The 8,413-nt window shown below is 43.4% G+C and overlaps 1 long non-coding RNA gene across 1 annotated transcript; it reads left to right on the plus strand.

Moving 5' to 3' along the window:
- Window positions 1–2,527: 2,527 nt before the first annotated feature.
- LOC130684379 (uncharacterized) lies at window positions 2,528–7,294 on the plus strand. The gene is made up of 3 exons (XR_008998626.1): window positions 2,528–2,673; window positions 2,710–3,226; window positions 5,638–7,294. It is a non-coding gene; the product is annotated as an uncharacterized LOC130684379 (long non-coding RNA).
- Window positions 7,295–8,413: the final 1,119 nt, after the last annotated feature.

Below are 8,413 nucleotides of genomic sequence, written 5' to 3' on the forward strand. Positions count from 1 at the left end.
TACTTACTGAATGGTGGAAATGCCTTTTCAATCCAGAAAAAATATGGTCTTCACTGGCTTGTGGCCACTCCAAAAAGGGGAAATCAGAAAGTCTGTTTTTCCTTTGGGCTCCAGGACAGCAGGAGACTGTGGGGCAGGCTGGTGGTGAGGGGGCAGGATGGAACTGAGGAAAGCTTAATCCTTTGAAACAGTTACTATTTTTGTTTACTGACGATGTGGATTATGATCCTGAGAAATACTGAGGGAGGAAAGGAACGAGTAGATTTCATACAGTCATTATGAAAGCCACAAACACAGGGTCTGTGACGTCTGATCTTACAAAGGAAAGCAGCCGAAGGTGGAGCTGCAGGGTGAGGCCAAGGAGGCCCTCACCGCGGTGCTCACTTCAAGGGACGCCAGTACCCCAGTCGTCACCATATGTAATGTGATACAGAATAAAACATAATTGAATAGTATAAAATATAATGTGTAATCATAGTGGTTATCCTGAAGGCTGAAGGTTTGGTGCCCCCTTAAGTTCTGGGCCTCCCCTCTCCCTCGCACGGTCCATGGACTCTGGGTGAATTGGACTAATCTCCTGTGAAAAGGGTTATGGGAAGAGTTCTCAGGGCATGAGACAGGGAACCTGTCCTCTGTTGGTTTTAAATTTGTAATGGTGTCAAGTGTAAGTGACACAACAGGATCTCCAAAATGTAGCACAGAAATCCCGTAAGCCTAACTTTATTAATACACGTAGTGGGTTGAGTGGTGGTCTCCAAAAAGATCTGTCCAAGTCCTAGCCCCTGGGCCCTGTGAATGGGACCTTGCCTGAAAAAGAAAAGTCTTTGCAGATACAATTAGGTGGGGGTTTTTGAGATGAAGAGCTCATCCTGTGTTATCCCGGGGGGACCTAGCTCCAATGACAGTGTCCTCGTGAGAGTGACACGGAGGGAGAGGACACAGAAGATGAGGAGTGGTATGGCTGCAGACCCGGAGACAGCCAGGGGTGCCAACAGCCACAGGCGCTGGCAGGGGCGAAGAACAGATGCCCCTTGAGCCTCAGCAGGCGTGCAGGCTGGCCCAGGCCAGGCTGTGGACTGCTGACGTCCAGAACTGTGAACAAATGGGTTTCTGCTATGTTAAGCCACCAAGTTGGTGCTGATTTGTTACAGCAGCCACAGGGAAACTAATACAATACAGCAATTAAGTCCACAAACTGGCCGAGATACTGCAGTTTCAGTGTCAGTGAGCCACTCCGTGGTGTGTGCTGTCATCCATGTGCAAAGAAGTTTTGAAGATTGGAACGACCAATCTTCCAGTCAGTAGGAACGCCCAATCAGTAGAGTGACCATGTAATTTATGACCAAATTGGAAGACTTTGAGGAAAGGAGAACGTGCTATCACTGATTATACCTAGATAGCAGGTGCGCATCCTAGCCCAGCTGCCCTGTGATTAACTGCTTAAACTATTAATTTCCAGCATCTTTGTGGTCACTGGTGAGTTTGTTCTTAGAGCCACAACTTCAGTCTATTAATTACAAATGTTAAAGGAATTCAAGTGTATGAGGCAAACACTGCAGGGTGTTGTTTAAAAGATTGATTCAATAAATGAATACGGAGTGGCCTTTGAAACCAGGAGTATGTTGCAAAATTCCCAAAGCAGAGACTCTGAGAGCCAGGGAAGACAAGCTTTGGCACACAGGACCCACAGTGCCTGCTCCGGAGCCCTGGCAGCCCCTGCAGGGAGTCCCCGCGTCTCTGCTGCATCTCCGGAGGGGGCGCAACGGACGCTTGTGTGGAGTTACCAGAGGCTGCGGCTGCACTTGCCCTTCCGTCCAGCTCTCACGGTGTTGTCACTACTAAACGGCCAGAGGGGCTTCAGTGTTTGGGCGAGAAAACTAAAACAAGAAGTAGCTTTTTCTCATATTTAGGGGTATACAAGACCTTTAGCTGAATTCGCGTAGCAGGGCTGTAATATTCTTAAATAGAACAATCACTTTATGCTTTGGTTTAGAAATTTAAGGTCACCTTGACAGCCTAACACTTTAAACTTTGGATTGGTTGGTGTGTCTCTAATTTAAACTGCTAAATATGCTGTAGCAATAATGGGAGATGTTTTCTCTATTTCCAGGGTACACTGACAAGCATTATGTAAGAATCGGCAATTCAATAAAAAATATCTCTGTGCACCGTGTGCAAAGGAAATCAATACTATACACCATTTCTAAGTACTTACACACTATCATCCACCCTACATCCCACTCAGATGTCGCTGCTCGGCGATGTGCCGGGGGCGCAGGGGTGTGGTCGTGTGTCCCAGCCACCCCCTCCTCCCTGCCCCGGGCCTGGGGCGCTGGCCCCCACTAGGGGGCTCCCTTGACTTCTGGCTTTTCTGGTTAGGGTCTGCTGTACCTGCTAGCAGGGCTCACCAATCAGCAGCCCTATCCGTATGCCTTGCCTGATGCCAGAAGGGTTCCTGGGAGCGGTTGGGTCTAGGGTGGGGTGGGAGAAGGGAGGAGAGGCTACTGAGGGATTCCTCTCATCTTCCTAAACTCTGCTCACATCTTTGTAAACAAATAGTCCCTGTGTTGAACTCGCTCAGCATTACTTACTAATTTGAGCTGCTGGGACCCAAGAGGTGAATATACAGACTCACCATCGAGGAGCTCACATTCTGGCTGGAGAGACCGACGTGTCAGCTACCCGGAACATAAGGCGAGAACTGTACAGGAAGGTTCGTGCAAAGAGGTACCAGAGCCCTGAGGAAAGAACGAAGTTTTCCACGAAAGGTAGAGGTGACCTACCGGAAGGTGGCACTCGGGGGTCTGGAGGTGCTGGGCTTGCCTCCTGTAGAGCTCGGAGCTGTGGGGCTGGTTAGGGGATGACAGCGGCACAGGCCCTGGAAGAGGAGACGCCCAGAGACCCCGCTGTGCTGCGGTTTCCACATGTACTACTTCAGATGAATGACGCTCGCTGAGATGAACCCAAGTCAGAAAGCCGTTTGCGTCCCGCGACTGCCGCTGACCGGCTGTGGGCGAAGGCAAGTCTCCTGATCCCTCTCCGTCCCAACTGCCCACGTAACAGGGTGGTTCCTACTCTTCCTCTGGTAGGGCTCCTGTGAAGTTCAACAGGAAGTAATTCTTTGAACTGTTCAGGAATACAGCAGAGCACCCGCGGAGCAAGGAGGTGCAGGTTAAGGTGCAGCGGGGTCGGCCACGCGCTGAGGATAACTGCAGCTGGGAGGCAGGTGGGTGCCCGTTTGCTCCGTCTGTGGCGTGCATGTGTGTGTGTGTAACATTTCATTTTGAAATAACTGACTTACAGAAAAGTTGCAAAAACAACACAAAAAAATTCCTGTATATACTTGGCCCAGATTCCCTAAACGTTGGTGATGTACCCATTGTGCTTCGTCATTTTCTGTATATGGCAGTGATGCTTGTTTATTTTAATCGAATTATTTGAGAATAAGTTTCAGACATAATGCCATTTACTCCTACGAATGTGTATTTCCTACAAACACCTTCATTCTCCTCGATACCCACAGGACAATTATCAAGATCAGGAAATCAATATTTAGACACTCATAAATATTATCTACATAGCTTTCAAATGTCACCAAATGTCTCATATTATCTTTTATAGCTAAAGAGAAATAATTTTTTTTTCTGGTCCAGGATCCAATCCAGGACCGCACATCGCATTTAGCAGTTGTTCATATAATCTCTTTAGTTTCCTTAAAATCTGGGACAGTTAATGTAGGTCTGATTTTCCCTAATTTGTCAGATGTTTGCTTAAGATTAGATTTAGGTCATATATTCCTGGCAGGAAGACCACCGAAGTGATGCTGAATCCTTCTCAGTGGATCACATCAAGAGTCACCCAATATCTGTTTGTCACATGATTGGTGATTAACTTTCCTTGATTGAGGTCATTTATACCAGCAAAGCTTCCTTTTCTCTTTGTCATTAATCAGTGTCTTGTGGAGAGATAATTTGTTTTCATATATTTTTTACATTTTTGTAATAAAAATGAGGATGACAAGGGATGAAGAGATTTGTTTTAGTTATGTTAACTTTGTAGTACCAAAGAGGCAATCATGCATATCTGCATCTGAAGCCCAGGGGAATGTTCTAGGAGCATGTGGTGTAATACAGGTGAGAGAGGGGATTGAAGAGGAAATAGTAGGTAGGGAAGTCAAGAGCCTTTGCAGAAATCTTTGATACATGTCGTTTGTGGGGAAGAGCAAAATACTGCCGTTGGCAGCTGGCAGAGACTATACAGTCAAGAGGGGATTATTTAGGTGTTGGAAAGAGACAACACTACTGCATCCCATGGGGCTGAGCAGCAGATGGATGGCCCAGCGGCGGGGCCTCCCGGTGTTTCTTCTGCTCAGGCAGCTGCCTACACCCCAACCATAAGGCTTTGGTGAGCAAGTCAGACTCTCTGTGCCTCAGTTAACCCATCTGAAAAAAGGAATATCACAAGGGTAAGTGAAATGATATTTATAAAGAACCCCGTCCAGGGCTGCCCAAACTGAGTGCTAAGTAAGGGCCAAGTTAAATCTGATCTTGAATTTATGGTCATTCGTATCTGAGAATGTTTTATCTCTGAACTGAGTTCTGGGGTATTTTCTCAGGTCGTTTGTCTCTTTAGTTTTGTCTGATCTGTTATTTGGCCCATGTTTTGAATTTTTAGCTTCACTGACTATCTACTTCATTTTCAGTTCTGTTCAGATTCTTTCTCTAGATGGTGTCCTGCTCTTCCCTTGGTATGTCTTACCTCCTGTAACTTTTTGATTATTTAAGCATAGTTACTATGTGTCCCTTCCTAATATTTCAGCTTGGTGGGCAGCATGTATTTTCCTGCACACTCATGCCTGCTGACTTTCCTGAGGTGACTCACTTTCCTTTGTGCTTTGGAACTTACCACTGTGAGCTCACCCTCACGTGCGCTGTCTGTTTCTGTGGGTGTCCCGTGAGCCTTGGCAGGAAATATCACTACAGACTTGTTCTGCGTTTTCTTTTGCCAAGCGTTCCCTGGGTTTTACTGGTCTGGAAACCATTTTTGTGTTACTTTTGCAGTTCATGATCCCATAAATTAGGGCTCTATACTGGCAAGTGGTTCAGGATCAGGATATTTCTCATAGCAGGATTATTTTTGTTGTTCATTTATTTGACTGTTACTTGAAAATCAGAGCCCTTTCCAGCAACAAGCCAGTAGCAGAGCTTTTCTAGAACTTCTTTCTGGGGACTTAGCTGTGTAAAGCATTTCCCTGCTTCAGCTCCCTCTACCTTGCAGAGGCCTAGGACCGCATCAGAATGTCCCTGGAGCATTGAAACCTCACCCTTTTGGACCTATATTAAGGTTCGATATCTCCTAGGGCTGCCTCTGGTGGCTCAGTCTGTCTGAGACCTTTTCCTGCTGCTGTGACAACCGGAAAAAGTCCGTGTGTTCTTTGGATCTTGTCTATGTGTTTACAATGTTTTGTTATGTTTTATGTGTTTGTAGAAGGGATGGATGGAGTCTGTTTTAGTTCAAATGACTGTGTTGCCAAAACCAAAACTCTGCCACTCAATATAGATAGGTACAGCACACAGATATTATAGAGACCAGCATGGAGGTTTTCCTGAAGAATATGCAAACCATTCTTCCCTGTAGGTTCTCTGAGCTCCCCTCCTGGGTTAGCCAGATCAAGAGCTGTATACCAGAAATGCATCCCACTGGGCCCCTATAGAGTTGCTTTCCCTGAACCACAGTTTGGCAGGACCCCCTCACTTCTGTAGGCAGGTCTCGTAAGGAACAGCTGTGTGAAATTCCTCGCTGCCCTCACTGTGAAGGTTAGTGGAAAACCATTTAGTTGGTGCCTTTCTGTCAGCTCTGCTCCTGAGGGACTGACTGCTTTTCTTTCACAGATATCTGAATTGAGTAACTTCTAGAGTTCTCCTCTCTGCCTGGGCTATCAGAAAACTTAGCATCAAGTTCGGGGCCACTTTCTAAGATCCTGGGCATAGTGTTGGAGTCTGTCCCCACTCGGATCCACCTCATTGTACTATGCTGATTTTCTCTTTTATTCTCTTATATTTAAAATTCCCTTTCTTTTGCTGTATTTTATTTATCTCTGCAAACTAGTCTACATCTTTGATGGGATGGGGCAAATGATGTGTCTATGAATGAACAGCACTAATGTGTAAGGGACTGAGCTGGTTGAATGACACAGTAAATTGACCTCTGTTATAGTAAATTGACCTCTGTTACAGTAAATTGACTGAATTTCTGTTACGGGCAGAAAATAATCTATAATCCAAATTTCACAAGACAGTTAAAATACTACAGAATAATAGGCAACCACTAAAAATTAAATTGAAGAATGTTTAAAGAAATAGGATACACACAATTTACCTATGGCTCTCTCCTCTCATACACCAGTAGGAGATACAATGTGTAAGTCAGTAATGATTATCTCTTTTTGGTAGGCTGCTGGCTGGTTTTATTTTCTTTTTTATGCATGCTTTGTTTTCCAAAATTCCCACAATAAACACATAACTCTATTATAATTATAAAAGGGAGCAGGAGGCAAAGGTGAATACCTCTGTGTCCCTCAGGGCTGTCGGAAGAAGAACAGTCAGTCCACGAGGTTCAGATGGAGAGACTTGAATGATGGATTATGTACAGAGGTGAGTTGCTGGGTTAAAAGAATCAGCAAAGATTGTTCATTTTCCCCAAAACTAATAACAAAGGGAGGTAGTACCACCCCCAGGGGGATTGGAGGCTCTGAGAGAAAACAAAACAAGAAACCTCCTTTATAGCCCAGTAGAAATAAAACACTCTGATGGTTAAAATTGATGAAGCTAAGGATAAGATGAAGTAATAAAGCCAAAGAAATAAAAATGACACAGATGAATTTAAAAAGAGAATGCAGGTCAGGGCACTTTTAAATGGGAAAGAAAAAAAGCAGAGGAAGGATTAAAATAATGAAATAAAACAGTTTGTATGACTATAACACGGAGGTCAATGGGAGCTTTGCTGTGATCACGTCACTGATACGCCCTGTGAGCTGTCTTCACAGATGGCTACAAAGACTACTCATTTTATTAGCACCATTTCATGAAAATGCGGTTGTTTTCCTTTCTTTTTTGCAAACTTGTCATCCCAATAATATTTACAGAAAATCAGATAGGACACACAAGCACACACACAAAGATGTTTTGAAAATAGATATTCTGGAGGAAATTATTAAATGATCAACTGTCATGAGCTTCTGGCTGGCCTCCTCCATGACTGCATATAACATTTTGTTTGTAAGCTGTTTTCAAAGACAGACATTCCTTATGCCAGATTTGGTTTTCTGGCTGAAAATGTCAAGAAACCTCAAAAGTCATAAAGATTTTACAAAGCACTGGAAGACTAAGTTTACTTGGATTATCTGTCTACTGAATAAATTTACTCCTATGTTTCAAAGACTGGACAAAAAAATAAAGTATTATTTTGATTACTAAAGAGTTTTTTTTTTTTTAATGAAAAGTTCATCCTGATGTTGGCTCTCTTCAAATAATGGAACTTCTGTGGGAATCATTAAGCAGATTACTGAATTTGGTTCATTTTTGCATGATCAGTTGCAATTTTAAAAAGTGACTTGCTTAGCCAAAATAGTGTACATGTTATTAATCAAAATACCTGGAAAGTCTGTAAAAAATGAGTTAGACAATCAAATAAATCAACCAGGAAAAAAATGTTACTCCATTATTGTAAATTCCCCATGGGTCTGACAAATGCTGTATTAGCTGGTGACTACTGGGCATTACGTTTTTAACAGAAAACCCCATGAGTGACTTTTAACTTTTGTGCAATTGGAAGCCATGTATCTGTGACTTTATTGAATATGGTACATCAGATGACAACCTACACAGGGTGAGTACAAAGGGCTGCAAGCATCCTGTCAAATGCTGGTAATCATGCAGCGTCTGTGACACACGCAGCTCTTGCCCTAATGCAGAGACAAAGCTGCCCCAGTAACACTGAAGCTGTTGGTTTTGCTGCTTTATTTCTGAAATAGTTAATATTGTTTAGTCATAAATAGTTAATAAATTTCTCAGTTTTGTCTAGTACAGCACAATCCAATAGAAATATAATGCAAACCATATTAGAATATGCTGCTAGTCACTTTAAAACAAGTAAAAAAAAAACAGTTGAAATGTATTTCAATGGTGTATTTATTTAGCCCTATGGCTCTTAGCATTTACTCAATAAAAATAGATTTAAACATTTTAAATTCTTTTTTTGTGCGCTAAGTCTTTGAAATCTGGTGTGTATTTTACTTCACGGCACACTCAGTTCTCACCCGCCACGTTTCAGGTGTTCAGGAGCCACGTGTGGCCAGGGTTGCCACCTTGAGCAGTGCAGGTAGAGTAGTTGATATGACATTCAATGTATGATG

Source organism: Manis pentadactyla, chromosome 7 (assembly GCF_030020395.1).
Source record: "Manis pentadactyla isolate mManPen7 chromosome 7, mManPen7.hap1, whole genome shotgun sequence".
NCBI classification, from domain to species: Eukaryota; Metazoa; Chordata; class Mammalia; order Pholidota; family Manidae; genus Manis; species Manis pentadactyla.